Source organism: Alligator mississippiensis, chromosome 11 (genome assembly GCF_030867095.1).
Source record: "Alligator mississippiensis isolate rAllMis1 chromosome 11, rAllMis1, whole genome shotgun sequence".
Classification (NCBI taxonomy): Eukaryota; Metazoa; Chordata; order Crocodylia; family Alligatoridae; genus Alligator; species Alligator mississippiensis.
Genome location: NC_081834.1, coordinates 9,756,443 through 9,774,697, shown reverse-complemented (window position 1 = coordinate 9,774,697; position 18,255 = coordinate 9,756,443). Strand labels below are relative to the sequence as shown.

Genomic DNA, 18,255 nt, shown 5'->3' with positions numbered 1-18,255 from the left:
GCAGTGGCCTCCTCTGATGCAGGCCACAATGTCCAAAATTATCAAATTCCAATTCCCATTTTTCTGGCCTCATTTTCAAGCCATGCCCATCTATAACTCAGCTTGTGTGGGAAGGGGAGTTCACTATAATATATATATGCAAAGGATCCCATTATTTTCTCTGACATCCTGTGACTTGTATGTGTTGACTTCATAGGCGCAGTTGCAGACAGCGTATCCCACTCAGAGGGGAGCGCATGTAATTCCAGTGTTGCTTTGGGGAAGTAGCATGTTCCACAAAGATTGTCACTGAGAACATTTATCTGGTGACTTATTTCAGCTTTATTCCATCAGTCTCTGACCACAAGAGTTTATCACCATGCACACACACACATCCATTAACACTCAGTGGAAACTATCATCCACTCACCTTCCATTAGCTGGTATTTCTTTATTTTTCAGTCTATTAAACATGTTTCCCTGTTGCACTTTTTCAATCAGGATGAAGGATTCATTATGGCACAATATCGTACTGTTGCTTTCTGCATCTAGAAAAAAAAAGACAGAAAAGGATCAGACTGAGTTTGGTTCTGGAGCTGGATGAAAGGTCAAATAGATGGGTTTTTTTAATCTAAAATATCTTGTTCTTCTCTAGTATCGTGCCTGTTCGTTTTAGCTTGTACAAAGGACTCATCCTCACAGGAACTTGGAGTCAAACTTGGTATGTACTGAACCCTACAGAGACCCATGATAAATCCACTTAGTGAACTAAATTCTGCCTTAGTTTAGTTGTACGGGTGCACTGGGTTTCATTCCCAGCTTCACAGAGGTATATAAAAGTGCAGTTGAGAAAAAAGACAAAGATGGTTAAAGACACCTTGCTGCCACCCCAGGTCCTCTGTGCTGACTAGGGACTGAACAAGGTGCAGCAGCAGCTTCCATGGTTCTTCATCTGACCCAGAAGGCTCCAGCCTCCCTCCATGCCTGTTAGTCCTCTGTGATTGCTAGCCCAGCGTAAAGAGGGCCTTGCCAGCTTCATGATACAGAAGATTTCTCCTGTACCCAGGGAATCCTCCAGGGCTCTTTAAGGCAGCTTATTCCTGGACTTCTATTGAAGCGGTGCAACAGGGAGCTTACTTCAGGCCAGGGATCCACCCCATTGACTTCAAAGAGGCCTCATGAGCAGAAGTTCACCTAGGTCCTAGACATGCATTTGATAGGCTGGTGGTGTATTAAGATAAAGATCCAGCTGCCAGCTCTTTTGAAGGCCCACGTGAAGTCCCATATATAGAGCCTTGTCAAATGTCCCCTCCTTCTCTAACTGAGCCCGCTTACTGGAATTTCTGCCTGGTACACATAAAGATGCATGAAAACTTTGTATAAGTGGGTGACAACGCGACAAGAGAGGCACCGCAGATTTACACCCTCGTCCCATAAGAAGTATCTGTTTCCCTGTTGGTTACAGGGCCACAAAATGAGTCTTCAAACCCCAACTTTTGGCACAGGAACAGCTTAGAATGGCATGCCTAGAGTTAGGCTGAAAGGAGAAACAGGAAAATGAGTTACTGGCTTGGGGCTTTCATTAACAGAAATGCTGTTGTATTTATTCCTAAGGGCTAATAGTTTGTGCTAATATTAGAAGAAAAAGGGAAGGAAGAGCCAAATAATTTAACTGGGATGTGAAGGACTGCTGTGTGCAGCGCCGACATCTTCAGTTTCCTCTATGCCTCTTGGTTTGGATAATCCTGGACCTGTCATTTCACAGGGGCTTAAGAGAAACCACATCAGGTCAGTGATTCAGGCACCCAGCTACAACTAACTTTCAAAGAAAAGTTGAACACCCAATTGCCTTTGTACCTTAGAAAAGCTCCCCCTCTTCCCTAGTGTGTATGAACACAAATGATCCCAAATGACTCTGACCTTAACACAAACCCCACATTCAGAAACAAAACAAAAAAAAACCCCGCTCCTCAGAAGGAAACAGCAAAAATCCTGGTTTAGGTTAAAAATCTGACTTACGCCCACAAGGGAGCATTCAGAGTTGATGACCATCCTCCGATGAACTCACTACATTTTGCTTAGGGTGGCAATAGGCAGCCTGAGTCCAGAAGGTCACCCACTGATGTCAGTCTTCCACCACAGTGTCTCATGAATGCCATTATTGAAAGTAAGTAAATTTTTGCTTGAATGGGTAAAGATTTGCTTCTTGTACTCAGAGTGCCGTCACCAAATTCCAGTGTTGGCAATTGCATCTTGCTTATCTAAACCAATCTACACTTTCTAGACACGTTTTTGTTTCCAACTTTGTTTTTTTTCCCCATCCTAAATTGTGCTCTAGGGCTAACAAACCCCTGTCTAGAAGAAGCTGAGGTTTACCATCAACGTGAATGAGAACATGCAGTGTGTTTTGGAATCTAGTTGGGTAAGCGGCATCATTTAAAGTAAGATCTTTGTTATATGATATTTATATTAAAAAGGCCAAATAATGTTCATTTTTGGAGTCCTCACTGAAGAGGGATGAATCAAGCTACCAATTTGAATACAATCTTAATGACTCCTTTTTTGGATGATGGAATTGCTTGCATCTTGAATCCAAAAATACAGGTAGCTCCTAAGTGAAAATAGTCTTGTATCATGAGTAGGCCTCCTGGGCTGACCATTCTGCAAGAAATAAAATGGTAATCACGACCATTCATATTCATCTGAATGCCTTGGATTATTGAGTATATTGATTTTTCAGTAGTAAAAGGGCTGAATTGAAAATCTGTGCTTACTTAGAAATGTTACATATGCCTAAAAATGTATGTTCAGCTTATTTTTAAAGATGTTTTCTTGTCCCACATGAATCACACCACCTAGCTGGAATTTATGAAATGCTTCTTTGTGTTAAAATAAACCAACCAAAATATCAGTTTCCTTAGGGGGAATGGGAAGAGACTGGAAAGAGAAGGGAGTGTGCTGGGAGAGAGGAGGGACCTACTGAAGACAGATTATATCCAGTAAAGTTCATGATCAGATGCATCTAGTTCATAGGATTACAGGCGAGCAATCATCTTGCCGAATCTCGATCCTCAACTGAGAGACCAGTGACGAGAGCCAATTGCAATTGTCTTGGTACGCTACAAACTTTGAAAAGTTGAAAATTATGATAAATGTTTATTAGTCCATCGTGACGGGATTTTACTGTGGGTTGCTCAGGGATCAGAAGGCTTCTGGGTACAAGTCTGTATATATGTGGGTCAAGATGCTTCTCATATCTTCAACTGTCTAGTTAATTTAGGAGGAAACCGTTTTGAGCAGAGATAACATCTACAAACAAAATTGATGTGGAATCACTATACAGGCTAACACAACAGTTTAATCTATTCTGTGTTGCCCCTGAAAAGAAGGCTTTTATAGCTATGGCTTGATTTCTTCTTCTGTTCATAACGTCTATTCGTTTTATTTGACCGACCTAAACTTGGAAGCTCCAAGACGTGAGTGGTTCCCACCTGGGTCAGACAAGCGGTCAAGTAGAAGTTCAGGGAGATGCAGTAAGAGGCCTGATTCTGAATGGGGTGAGAGTTTGATTTCTGTGGGATCCTTTACAGGAAAAATATTTGTAGTTAAATATGTATAAAGGAAGGATCATTAAAGCTCACATTTCAGGGCATTGGGTGGTCACAGCAGATGTTGCACAGTTGGGTTATCATGGACATATTCCTCTTTCTTGTGTATCAGGCACAAAACACTAATAGAGTCACAATACTGCAAATAATGGCCCACTGTGGTGTAGCAAAGCTCATACTTAGGTATTTCAAGTGTTGCATGTATACAGAGATTCTTCTGTGTTATTGGGAGGGGGTGATGCTTATAAACATCTTAGGGCCTGATCCAGCACCCAGCCCTACCCTTATCCAAAAATTGTAGACGACATGTCTCAAAGAGCCCTAATAAAGCATTTTGCTAGGTATGAAAGAAAGTCTGATGGTCACAACCTTGATTCCTCCCCATTCAGTGGTGAAAAAACCAGCCTTAAGTATGTGTTGCGGGTGGAGCTGTGTATTTCAATGGTGGAAAAGTGTTCACTACAATAGTTTAAAACATGGCTGATTTGTAAAGGCACCCAAAGATGTAGATGGGTATCTTGTGAGATTTATCAAAAGAGCTTGAGTGGCTATCTCCTTTAGAAACCTGTAGAGAAGAGGAACCTAAATACATATACAAATCTTGCCCTTCATGCCTCTGCACCCTTGGGTACCTGAATACTTCTGCAAATCCAACCCACAGATACCTAAAAGCTTCAACCTAACAAGTCCCTATTTACTACCCAGCACTCTGCAGAGCGACGTTGTTTCACGTCCACTCTGATTTCTAATTAGATTATGAGAGACTTGGGGGTCCAAGCCCAAGTTGGAGTTTGGGAAAGGGAAGGGACACCTCTTTCGGATTGATTGAATTGACCTGGCAGATGAATGTTTTAACATCAAGGGTTTGATGCCAGGCATGCCCAAGCACCTGGAAATATCAAATGAAAGCCAGGTGTTCTGTCATGACAACAAACTTGCTTCATTTATAGCCATGCACACAAAATGTGACTTCCAGTTCCACAAATCAAAACGGAACCGTTGCTGCCCCCGGTGCCTTGATAACTCTGACATATTGCAAGTGCTGGAAAGAATTTTAATCTACATAGTTTGAAAATAGGGGGGCTTTTAAATATGCTGCATACAATTTGTGATGGTCATCTCTAAAATGCAGCTCCATTATCCTTTTCCATTTGGAATGAATGAGGCTAATTAATTTCAGGCCATACTTGATGAGGTCAGCACCATACGAAGGGTGCGTGCTAGACATTGCTAATCTCTTTCAGCTGAGAGTGATGAATTAAAGATGAAGCATGCCTTTGCAGGCCTAATTTAGAATGTATATCAAAAACCTACAGCAAATAATACTATACCCTACAACAAAGGAAAACTTGTTCTCTCAGGCTCCCATGTAGTGTTGATTTTAAAGGCATTTTCATTTCACTTTGGAATTCCAGCTGTGGATGGGTGAAACAGTTCAGAAAATTCAAGCTGCCTCTCTTTCTAATGCCTGTGTGGACAAAAGTGGTAATGGGAGTGTTGAAGGGAGGGGGGGGAAGAACTCGTCGGTGTTTTGATCCTGGATGTATTGTGATTCGAACTACACTACATGGCACTATGTTCAGTAAAGCGGCCAGAGTCCTGCATTCCCCAAGTACCTGGGATGTTCCTTCTGCACTGCAAAGAAGGTGTACTTGGAGATTTTAAAGCTTCAAGAGAAAGCAACTCAGTGTCAGATTTGGTTAATGATAGTCCTTACCAATGCCCTGGTTATGTGAGCAAGGTGTATATAATTTCTTGTGGGCCAACCCACAGTAATATATAACCTCCCTGGCCAGTAGAGAGCCAGGTCTCTCCAGACTTGTTCACTCTGAGTAGCACCCTCTGCTGTAAATAGTCCCATTGCATTCATAAGTCAGGGCAGCAGGATCTGGTTCAAAAGGTATCTATGCCAGCCACTATTAAACTTAACCGGGTTGGATTCTCCGGTCATGGATCTATTCAATTCACGTTGGCTCTGCTGATTTATGCCCGTTGAGAAATTGGCCCCATTCCCACTCAATTTTTGCAGTCCTTCCTTAAACAAAACAACCGTTCAAGTCAGCAGGAGCTTTGCCTGAGTGAGGATCAGCAGAATTTGGCCCCATATGCCATGAGAAATTAGACATAACTGTCATTTCTGCAAGACAGTTCCTATGAAATGTTAATCTGTTCTCTGGAGGAGGAGGTTGAAAACACTAAGACCCCCAGCTACCCCCGCCACTTTGTTCCTTAGTACCTAGCAGTTCCTTGAAATTCTTGACAGGTTATTGCAAGGATTCGAAGTTCCCAACTGGTGGCCATAAGCGGCTGCTGTCTTTGTATTCCAGTAGTCCTCATTAGAACAAAGCTGCTTCGAATTAAATCCAATCTACATGCCGAATCAATCTTTCAACCCTTTGATTGCTTCTGAAAATATTTATATTTCTTAATAATGCACATTTTGTCCCGCAGCCTGTGATTAAACCCAGACAAGGTCCAGAAAAGCCTGGAGTGTATGTGGAAGGGGGTTATTTGGGACAGGAAAAGAAAGATAAAGAACACAGGTTTTTCCCATTGTGAAACCATTAGAGTGTATAAATCTAGCAATTTTGGTTGTATAAGCATCAGAGTGGGGTTGTAATAAATACAGATTGGAGTATTATAGTAACCAAATGGAGTTTATGGATTATGTTCGCTAGTTCATAATTCTCCGCCACTGCAATCTAGCTAGTTTTTCACTGCATTCAACTTTATTAATATGCTCTTTGGTTCTGGCAAAACGTGAAGGACTGCAGTAGTACTCTCTATAATATTAACATATATAAAGAATTTTGCCCTCAAAAAAAGATGTTAAGGGGAAAGTTTTAATGGGTTATAAATTAAAAGGGACAGTTTAAAGGGTCTATTGGTTTAAAATAGTTGTGCTGTATTGAAAGCCAATGGTTTGCATCAGTTGGGGAGCAGGAAATGCACGAATTTCAACGTGCAAACCAGAATCGGAAGACAAAAAAGAAAACTACTACTTCTAGTTATCCAGTGATTTTTTTTTTGGTTGATCAGTAAGAGGTTTTGAGGGGTAGGGATGGGACATGGGCAAAAGCTTTGAGGCTTTTATCATGAGCTGCAGCCCAGGGGAAAGAAGCATGTCATATGCAGCAAAAAGTAATACAAAGCATGGGTAAGGTATAGGAAAACAAAGAGAGGGATAAATTGTTTGCCAAGAAGTTAGCGAGCAGTTATTAAAAGTTGTATAGATCAGGCCTGATCCTGAAGGTTGGAAATGTTGTCATTGATTAACCACATAGATCCGTCTGGGTACATAGACGAGATATGAGAAATCTCCCAAGTTTTCCTCCCCAAACATAAGTGACTGCACTCCTCAATAATGAAAAAGAAAGGATGCTTTTTTAGAAACATGCTGGAATAAATCAGCCTGGCAAAATTACTACTAGACCAGGTTGAGAGGGAGGAAATTCTTAAGAGTGAATCAAAAACGTCTTGTTTGATTTTTAATCCTCATCGCAATAAAGGCAAGGCTAGTGGATTCTGTCTTTAGGCTGGTAAACGTCCATGGTAGTTTTGCAAGTTGTCAAAAAAAAATGGAAAGAAAAAATTTTACACCAAATATCATTCATGTATTCATCACACGTTTCTTTGTATTAAGTTATCATTGCCCATGTACATGTTTTATTATTGTTATCTTGCATATGTGCTGAGTCTTGACAGCCACTTGCCTTTAAAATGTGGTTTGGATAAGTTGTCTTTAAGGTAGGGAAACCTCTCTTGCCACCCGGAAAAAACATCCTTGTTTCACAGATAGAATAAGGCCTGATCCAAAGCCCGTTAAAGTTAATGGAAAGCCTCTTATTCACTGTAATAGGCTTTGGATTAGGCCCAGACTAAAGATGCTATATGATGTAACTAATATTTTGTGAATAATTACTTCTGTGATTTGACAAGCCCAGTTTTACACTGCACGTGGGTGCTTTTTGTGTGAAAGAACTTTAAAATATATCCCTTAGCGAGCCTACCCACACAACACAGAAAGTATTGTCTTGTGAGGTGTTTTTATTAAAGCATTTAAGCCTAAAGGTGTATGCCTATTTTTAAAAGAAATTTTCTGATTGTAGATAACTGCTCAATTTGATTTAGTGTCGAATGATAGTGATGGGGTTGATAACTGAGCATTCATCGGTAATTCATCTTGTGCTAGTAGAAATTTACAGCAAAGCAGTGCTTTCCCAACACTGACAAGTCCTATTAATCTTCTTCAGACACATTTCAATAGGTGTCTCCATCTGTGCCCAACATCTAAACACTCTGGCATCACTAGGGACTTGGAGACACCTTCATTTCAGGTTACACTAGTGAAAATGTGATACTAGATTGTATTCTATTTTTTAACCTAATTCTCCCTTTTCATTCAATTAGCCTTTCTTGACTGCATTTTTCTACTCATGTGTAACATCCTTTTCTCAGGAAGAGCTTTTAAAAAGGAGATTTGGTTTCTTAAAGATACAGAATCTGCTCTGAAGAGAGCAACCAAGAACTTTATAAACTAAAGCAACATAACAAAGCTCCCAGCTACTGTGGAACTAGAGATACTGGCTGCAGAGTGATTTCGGCATAGTATGCCCGCTAGGCAAAATATACCTGTCATAATACAACCCTTGCTGGCACTTAGGGGAGAGGAAGTAGGGAAACAGAAGGCATCTTTTTCCCAATCCTTTATCACATTTTAGAACAATTCATTGTGCAGCGCTTTGGTTTCAAAACCTTTCATACCAAAGCATCCGTGAGTACTCAGCTCTACACAGACCACAAGCATGTTCTCCTTACACATGCAGCTAATGCATGAACAAACATTGCACAGTCAAATGAGAGCAATAACATTTATAGGTGGATTAAGCTTAAACTTCCTTGCTTATTATTAAAAGCAAGTCATTTGCAAACCACATGGACGAGCCTTGGTGTGAATGTATGAGAATGTCACCTCCAAACCAATGTCAGTGGTATCGCTTTCCAGGCTGGAATGAGTTTGCTAGCAAAGCAGCACAGCTTTAAAGAATATTCATTTTAAAGTGGGTTTGCTTTTCTTGCTTCCTTCAGACCTTTCAGCTATCTTTTAAAAGTGCCCTCCTGATTCTCTTTCCCAAGTTAGATGGAGCATGCTGGCCTAAACGCTCTTGTTTACATGATGCAAACAAGGAATAATACGCACAAATGGGTAGCGGCATTTGCGAGAGAAAACAGTATCTCAAACTTTGTTGCTAGCTTTTATGAAGTTCTTGAAAACCATCCTGCGAGTCATGTTATAGATCTAAATGACCTTATTGTAGGTGGCAAGTTTAAATGTGCCATATTAATAACTTGTTATCCAAGACAAATTAAGTCCTTATGTGTCAAAAGCACTCTGCTCTGGATTACCTACAAGACAAGTATTTATTGAATAAACGTTGGATCCAATTTCATTTTAATGTGACTGACTGTATGCTTCAGCCTTTTAGAATGAGATAAAAACACTCAAACCTATAACTGTGTTGCAACATTACACCTAACTTGTCTATTTCTATTATTGTCTCTTTAACGTGGGATATCAAAAGCATTTGGGTTTGTTTTAAGGGGGTTTTTTTAATATTATTATTCTGAAGAGCAAGGGGAGAGATAGAAAAAAGGCTGGCATTCAGCCTAAAGAGAAATCATTGAAACAAATTAATCCTATGCCGTTTAAATTGACATGGTAATCCATCATCAGCAAAGGCAAACTCTGAAAGCAATCTAGAATCTGCAGTGTTCTTTCACTGGCCCTGAGGCACAAAGACAGATAGTAAAAGAGGAAGAGAAAAAAAAAATCATAAAAGTTAGCAACGCCTTAAAAAAAGAGGGGGGGGGGTGAAATAGCTTTTGCTCTTTTCCTGCTTCCAAATATCTAGTTCAGAAAGAAATTCTGATTCACTTCCAACAGTTGCTTATTAAAGTTTACTTCTGCGTTTCATGTCCTCTGCGTGGGTTTTTGTTTTTGGTTTGGGGTTTTTTTGTTCTAAGGCACCATCCTATACAATTTTTATCATTAAAAACCGCAGTAACTTGAACATCCCTCTCTGCTCGCTGTATTTCTCATCTCAGTCTCAACTTGGCTGTTCCAAATGAACAATCAATTCTACCCTGCTAATATGAAAGAAAAGTACCGTAATGTCCTCAAAAACTGAACAGCTACAATTTTCATAGAGTTAACAATAAGAATCATCTACTCCATTCCCCTGTCTGTGCAGAACCCTTTCCATTCTACTGTAGCTTTGCTAAGGCTTTGTCCAGTCTAGTTTTAAATATCTGAAGTGATGGGGCCTTATGCCTCTCTAAAATGCTGCTGGCGAGTGAGCAAATTTAAACCTCTTAGGTCTTGGAAGCCAGTTGTAATGAGCCCACTCTCATCATGTAAGTGTAGCTACAGCCATCCAGAGCAGAATTCTCTAGGAACAGTGTTTACTGCTTCGATTTTCTCTCCTGCTCGTGGAATGATCCCTTTTTTTTTTTTTTGCCAAAGCTTTTCCTCGCTGGCTGGCTAGCTGGAGCAACGCAGATAACCGAATGTATATGCTTAAATTATTTTTTTACGACTCCAATTTAAAAAAGAAAAGTATTCAACCTCAAAAGCTAGGGAAGGAGCCATACCTTTCAGTGAGAAACAGAGTCTGAAGAAAAAGTCAGACACCTTAGTGCCAAAGGCAAAGGACTGGAGTGGCTGTATAATATAAACCATACTCAACATCTGCCCTATTTTAATTTCGGAGGGATACAGTTTCTTCTTTTTTTATTATTAAGAAAACTTTATGTGGCAAAGAAACCCATGAGCAATGTTATCAAAACTGTTTTATTGTTGTACTGAAACTGAACTATTAAGGGATATTTAAAAAATAAATCTCCCCCACCTCCTTCTCTTATTCTAAAGAACCGGAGTTCTCAGCCTCTGCTGTCAATTCCATGTCTGTACGAAGTACTACAACTGGGTGTGAAATACAAAGGGGTGGTCAACTGTTCAGGATGAGTCAAAATGATTAATTTCCAAATGCAAAAAAAAAAAAAAAAAAATCATGGATATATACATATCATTGTATTGCCAAAATGGCTTTTGCAGTAGTTACTGAGATGAGGGATGATTATTGAATACAACAAGTGCAAAAGAAGCCTGAACTAAATAACTATGCTAAAAAGCACACATTTCACAGGTTGGAAACGATCCCGCTCTGCTTCTGAGTTTATATTCCACCCCTGCAGCACAAATCCTAAAACACAGTACCAAAATATACTGAGATGTAGTGGAGCAAATACAAAAGAACTCCACTGAATACAGCTAACGGGTCTCTACCAGAAAAAGGTTAGAATGTGATTGAAAGCATAACATTTATTTAATCGCCAATATGTTTAAAAGCCAGAATATGGTTATTTTATTACCAGATAATACTCAGATCAAAGTGAAGTGCTGTAGCTGGAAGGAACATTCTCTTCGGAAATAGAGTTGTATGTAATTGTTTCCTATGAAAACCTAAAACTGGTCTTAGTTTTTAAAACTTGTATTTCCTGATGTGATATAATGCAAGCTAGTCTGGAGAGACCATACATGCCATTTTTCACTGCTGGTATCCCTTTGCTTTAACTCTTTAACATGATAAAAATCTCATCCAATTTACTTCAGTCAAACACAGGATTATTTTGGATAAGACTGATTAATTTCTTACAGTTAGAAATTAGACTTTGATACAAGCATAGTACCATTTTAACCAAGGTCTTCAAACAGGAGGAGGAAAAAAAATCTAAAGAAAACGATACATAGATTGATAGGCAGTTGAAACTTAAGCATTGATGGCAGACAGTTATTTTACTATTGTATAAAATAGCTCATCTTAATTCAATTCAGGGTATAGAGTGTAATATATGCACTTCATATTTCCAAAAAAAGCTGGAGTCTTTCAGAGGAAAGAGAATGGCAAGAATGTAGCTTTAATTATGGGGGTTATAAATATGCAGTTGATTAAAAGCTATCCCCTACTTTCATATCAAATATTGTTCAGCTTTCTTACATATATATCTGCCTGTCTATATCTCTGTCTGCATATTGTGGTTTTTTTTCTGAGAACTGTATTTCTATTTATGTAATGCCTGACACGGGCCCTGGAAGAAAGTAAATACCTCCTTAAACTGTCTATGCTTCTGCTTTGAAAAAAAACAAACCCTTAAAACTGTAATATGTAAAAAGAAATATAGATCATTTTTACAGTTGATTACTTGATAACAGTTTTATTTTTGAAACTGAGTATTTTAAATGTTATGATCTCATACTTGCAGTAGTCTGTGATTCCAGTAATTATTTTTGAACATGTCACTCAAAAAATCAAAAACCACTATAAAGGCATCATTCTTGAAAGGAAGCAGAGTAAAAATATAGCTAGGGATTAAAATAATTTTGTTGTTACATTTTTGTTCTTAATTTTTGTTTACTTCTAAACCAGACTGTTTTGCCGAATGAGGGATAAAATATAATTTTCTATATAAGGCAGGGGTTGTTAAATAGGCAAACAGCTGAATCAATCAGCAGACAGATTCTTTGCTACTTCAGCTATTATCCAAAAAATCTGAAACCATAATAAATATATATGGAGATCATATTTAAATGCACTTACCAAAAATGTACGCACCTCTGAATAGTGCACATATTTCTGTCTTCAGACTAGGGGGGGCAAAAAAGCAGTTCAAATGCATAGGTTAGGATTTGCATATGACAGTGTGTGTGTGAAATATATAGAAACCTGTATTGCACCAAACAACTCTATTGCTTAAACATGTAGTTCAAAAGCTTTTTTTCCCCCAAAAAAACCTTTCAATGTATTAAAAGATTTAAGAGCAGAGAATATGCAGCAAAAAAAAAAAAAAAAAAAAAAAGACAACTTCCGCAGTAATATTCTTTGGTATGCAATTATGTAGGCAGACATATAGATATAATGTGAGAGTTATTAACTTGCAACATCAGTGATGAATCCTGAATCAATACAATGGGACTGCCTATTAAAATATCAGCCAGGTGTGCTAGCGGGCAAATCTACTTTGGGAATCATTTCTAGATGTCTTCCTTAAGGGTTATAGTTTGACTAGGAACAAGGAGCTCAAGGGAAAGCTGCTGATGGCGAATGTGCTTTTGCCTCTTGCAAGAGCTGTCATTTTTCGAAGGCTCCACTCTTTGCCACCACCACCAACAACAAAAAAATAGAGTGGACAAGAAAATCTGCAATGGAATAAATCAAAAGAATTGTTCCACCAACATGAGTGTGTATTTCTAAGCCCTATATGTGTGCAATGGATACAGGCGTGTGGCACAGAGGCGGAGCACACTGTTCTCTTTCCATCCCCATTTTCCTTCGGATTAGAGGGAGAAATGGAATGGAAAAGAGCAGAAAGCATCTGAAGCTTTGCATCCAGCCTGAATCAAACAGTCCTGCAAAGTCCCTTGTTGTTTTGTGTTTTTTTGTTAGGTTTTTTTTGGTTTTTTTTTTTTTGCATCCCCCCCACCAACACACACGCTTCCTTTAGATGAGCGTGGTTAACCTTGGTTCTGTGCTGGAGAGGGGAGGGTTAATGAAACCAAGCTCTTGCGACCTCCAGGGTCAGACTCTTCCTATCTGCAATCTAAGGAATTAGGTAAGGAGGTTATAAGATTATAGTGAAAGGAGTTGCAGGCCCTCGCAGCCTCGCACCTGAACATATTGGTCTAATCCACTGGGATTCTTAAAAATCGCTTCAGCTATGGAAAACTGTTAATTAGGCTGTGTCTATCCCGGGTTTCCTGTTGCATTAGTGATCCTACAGAGCTGCATCAACCCTGTGGGCTGACATGAAATGCAGCTAATATCCCCCCCTCCACTACCACCTAGAAGTGAAGCAGCAGCAGCCCCGCACTGGGGGGAAGAGGCTCTGGATGAAGGGCATTGCAAAGGCTCGTGCAAAGCTCCCCTTTTGCAAAGGGCTTGGCTGTGTGCAGCTGTCCCTAACTTTCCAGCAGCAAAATTAGCGGCTGGGGGGAGACGTGAAAAGCCCTCAGGGCTGGTCAGAGGCTCCTTAGGATGCCTGCCCTCCCTCTCGGAAAATAGCAGCGGTTCAAGCTGCTTCTCCAACTTGCCCTCCGTCCTATTGACTCGCTTCTCCTCACTTGCCTGCTGTTTGCCACAGCAAAGATGCTCGCAGCAGCTGAGTGTTGTCACAGTGTCCTTTATCCCGGGGAATACATCCCTTTGCCCTTTATCCTGGGGGATACGTCCCTTGCCCTGCCTCTCTAAAGAGCCTCTTCCAACAGGGTCCTCGTCGGTTTGGAGCTGCATCCCTGAGTGATGCTAAACCATCAGTGCCCAGAAAAGGGGCAGGGTGATACCTGAGACGCACTGAAGGGCTGGGGATCAAGATCCTGCAGTAGAAATGCCCCAAAGTTAAGGGGTGGAGAGGGGGGTTTTAAAGGCAATTTTTGCCCTGTTCAGAACTGCTGATGGGTTGATGCCAGGGGTGCAGCCCTTTGGAGATGCCCTGTGCGGAGGCTGTGATGGGCTGATCTCTCTTTTTTTTTTTTTGCCACCTTTATTGGGAGGGAGACGCGGGACTGGGGAAAGACGTGTGCCAAATGGGTTTTAAATCCCAGAGCCAAGCTGAACCCTCCTCCCACAGCTCCCCCCGGCTACTGTGGGCAGAGATGCTCCTGCCTGATGGACATCCAGAGCTGAAGTCCCTTCAACTTGATCTCCAAGTCTGACAGTCATTTACTCCAGCCCTTTCCTTTCTCTGGCTGTGTGCCTTTTGTCACCATTTTCTCAGTGGTTCAGTCATTGCTGTACATGGGAGGCGGACTTGCATGTCCCTCTCCTGGATTTTCCCTATAGCATTTCTATTTTTCCTCCTGTTCGTGTTTCATGTGTGTCCCTCTTTTTTTTTTCCTCCCCTCTCCTGTCTGCCTGCTGCGATGCTGGAGAAATGTGGGGCTTATTCCTTTCCCTACCTTCTTCGGGTCTGATTAGATGATATTTTTTCATTGGTTCTGCTACAATGGGTTCCTCCCTTTAATCTCTCGATATTTTTTTTTCCCCCTCCCGGTATAACCAAATCCATGAAATTCACAGCCTCTCTCTTTGACACTACTGGGTCGCCTAATCACTTCATATCGATTTCCCTAACTCTTTTCATCCAGCTGAAGACACATCTTAAAACACTCCAAGCCAGAGTGTGCTCTTTGCTTTATACACACTAATAAAATGATTTACCCTTCTCTCTCTGCTCTCCTCACAGGAGAAAATCGTTCAAGTCCCGGCTATTTGTGTGTGATCAGTAAATATTTAGTGTGGTGACATCTTCAGCTCCTCTCCTGATCAATACCCAACCCAACAGGAGGTGGACTATTGTCCGGGAGGAGACTTGCTGAGATCTCCTTTAGATGAGTTCTTTGCTGCTCCTACAGTATGTGATGATTTATCCTCGAAGGTAACCAGTAAAGAGAGAAATACAGGCTTGAAAATTGTCTGCCCCCAACCTGTTTACTCTGCCATTAAAGCACTTATGCAATGAATGAATTATTCGAGCAGCTCCGTCATCTCCCTGGGATGCTCCAACGCTTCCCGAGTGGCGGGGATCTCCGAGCTGCCCCTGCTCGCCCGGCCCCTTGGCCCCTTCCCAGCCCTTTGGTTTTAATCCCTGGCTCTGCCACGACCTGGGCTCTGCCTTCCCACTTGTGCTTGATGGGCTTTCACTCTCAGCACAGCCCTGCTCCGCGGGTTGGTGCGCAAGGGACTGGGAGCACAAGATGCCCCAGTCCCTGCGTGTCCAGCCAGGCGCGACCTCTGGACCGAGGGGTTGTTAACAGCCTGGAAAGTCCGCCTTCCCTTGTCAAATATATATATATATGTAATGACAAGGGAGGACATTTTACAAACCTAATTTCTCTGACAATCCACAGTAGAGAGCTTTATCCAGGGTAAGAGCATGGATAGAAAGAGGACTTCGTGTTTGCTTGTCATCCTGATCTGTTATTTCACCCCTGGGAAAGCCCATACCTGGAATAGGAGCTATTTCCAGCTGTAATTATTACATGAATACATCATATGTGGATGTTGCTATCTAGTTTGATGTGTATCCAGCCTGTATGGCATATGTATGACCTGTGTGTGTGTGTCAGATCTATCTATAGTGGACCTGTTTCATTCCAGGCATTGTATTTTTATAGCTAGCCACCAGCTGATTGAATGTCTATATATATAGTATGCATTCAATATGTAGTTTATGTGTTGCAGTTCCATATATGTGTGTGCACGCACACATACATATAGAGAAACACATCTCTCATAAGCTACATACACGAGATGCGTGTGTGTGTATGTGTGTATATATATATGTATGTATGTGTATGTGTATACATGTGTGTGTACGTGTGTGCATATATATACACACATATATTTACACACATGTATACACACTCACACACCTATATATAGATATATAGCTATCTATATATCTATAGATCTACAGATATATAGGGAAATAGGGAAAGGCATGCATCTTCTAGGGAGGTATATGACCTGAATATACAGCTGCCTAGCCTGTGTGTGTGTGTGTGTGTGTGTGTGTGTGTGTGTGTGTGTGTGTGTGTGTGTGTGTTCAGCGATTAAATATTCAAAGTATTAAAAAAAAAAACCCCAGCGATATCCACCTGTTAACTTTGTTTAGAAACCCCTTTAGCTAATAGCTTTTCCCTAACTTAATCAGTCCCCTCTTCTGGTAGAGAAGGAATGGAAGGAGGGAAGGAAAAAAAAAATCCATAGCAAAAACTGTTCCAACCTCTGTACCAGATGACACTTTCCACACCTTGTTCAGACAGGACTTCTATAGAGAGCTTATCTCCAGAATATATCTTTATACTAATGCATACTTAATTGGTCTGTCTTGACTGTCCATATAAAACAATTTAATTAGGGTGCTTTCTGCTTTGGAAAGAAAAAAAAAATCTGCCCAGCATTTATTGTATTTAGCACCAATACAGCCAGAAAATGTTGCACAAGTTTTTGGTTGAAAGAGCACCTATGTGTCCATTGAAGGGCGCTGATCCGAAAAGACAGAGAGGACAAGTAAAATCGATTTGAAGCGACCCTCTCTGTCCCTTTCACACCATTCAGACACTCCATTCCTTCTAAGACAAAGCCCCAGCGCCTTGGGAATGCTGGCAAAAAAAAAGGGGGGAGCCTCCAATCCCACAAGCAAATGGAGCACTTTGCAAATTCCTTCATATCGCTGTTATTTTGTTTTTCTTTCCCTCCCCTCCAAAGAGCTGATCAAGCCCAGGCTGCTCTGCCTCCGCGTCTAACCTTTCTTCTGCGGGAATGCCCGTGTGGAATGGGTGGAGGTAATTATAGCTATTAGTATTGCAAGCCTAGTTGCAACCTTGGTCATTCGCAGGCTTTTAGGGTTAAAATAGCCCTCACCTCTGACCCCTGCGGAGCAAAGTTGCAGCTCTCGCTACAACTCGGGCTAAAGTTTTCAAAACCTGAGCTGCACCACAGAGGGGAAGAAACTTCTCGCTGGAAGGAGGGCGCTTGCTAGATTTAAACCATCTTTAAGCGAGGGAATGAAATCCGCTCTCCAAACAATACCTTTGCAAGGGGAGGGGAGGGTGGGGGCTGCGAGTGCCCCAGAGCCCCTCAGATCTCTCCCTTCCTCGTTTCCCCGAGCTTTATTTGCCAGCCTGTTTGCAAGCCTGCACATTGGTAGCCTCAGACTGAATTATTAGGTCATCTAGGGATGGGGAAGGACCTGAAAGGGGGTGGGGGTGATTTCACACACACCGGATCTATAGCAAAGGGACATTTGGGAAAAGACAGCGGGGTGAAGAAGGACGGGGGGAGGGGGGAGAAACTAGGGGTGGAAATAACTTGACTATGTCTCATCTACTTGTCAGCACACCTTAAGAAACCCTCACCCTTGAGGGGCTTATTTTGGAAAGGGGAGGAGGGGTGAAGTCTTACAGATGGAGCTGTCCCTCTGGCAATAATAATAATAAAAAAATCCTTCAACTGGGTAGCGTCTCTCTCCTCCCCCCCCCCATGTCCTGATTAGCCTTAACCAAAGTGGAAACTTATGCAGACTATAGTTAGGGTATTCATGAGCGGTGGAAAGATGCACTCCAACCCCCACCTCCCCTCCTGACCACCACTGCCCCATCCCCACCCCAAGGTCCAGGATGGCTTTTGGGGGTTTTCATGGGGGTAGGTCTGTGCCCCCCCCCCCCACACACCTACACACACCTCGGGTGGTTTAAGGGAGCAAAACCCCATTGCCGATGGCATTAGCCCAAGAAACATGTAATGAAACACTGAGCACTGTGTTTAACTCATCCCTGTTTTAAGGCAGGGGCAAGGAAGAGAGGGGGAGAGCACTTGTGCCATTTGTCAAGTTGGACACACTTTTCCCCAGAATAGTTTCTTCAAATAAAAGATCCCTGTGTTCCCCCCCTTTCCCATTATTTTCTTTTTAAAAAAAAACCACATCAAGTTAAAACTTGAATAAATGCAGCATAATGTATTTCAAATTGTCCCAACCTTTTTGCTATCTATAACTTTATGTTTATATCTATAGATATAGATATATATTATCTTCTCCTTCATGGGGAAGG

At 41.3% G+C, this 18,255-nt stretch overlaps 1 long non-coding RNA gene across 9 annotated transcripts in view; it reads right to left on the bottom strand.

Annotated features, from left to right (window-relative positions):
* LOC109280649 (uncharacterized) overlaps window positions 1-18,255 on the bottom strand; it is a 52,187-nt gene that overhangs the window by 31,361 nt on the left and 2,571 nt on the right. For 7 of the 9 annotated variants that reach the window (XR_009455539.1, XR_002087028.2, XR_002087032.2 and 4 more), the window contains 2 exons: window positions 12,245-12,291; window positions 410-527 (listed from right to left, as the gene is read on the bottom strand). This is a non-coding gene — a long non-coding RNA (uncharacterized LOC109280649). The remainder of the gene's footprint in view (window positions 1-409; window positions 528-12,244; window positions 12,292-18,255) is intronic. The other 2 variants (XR_002087031.2, XR_002087030.2) reach the window with 1 other exon arrangement.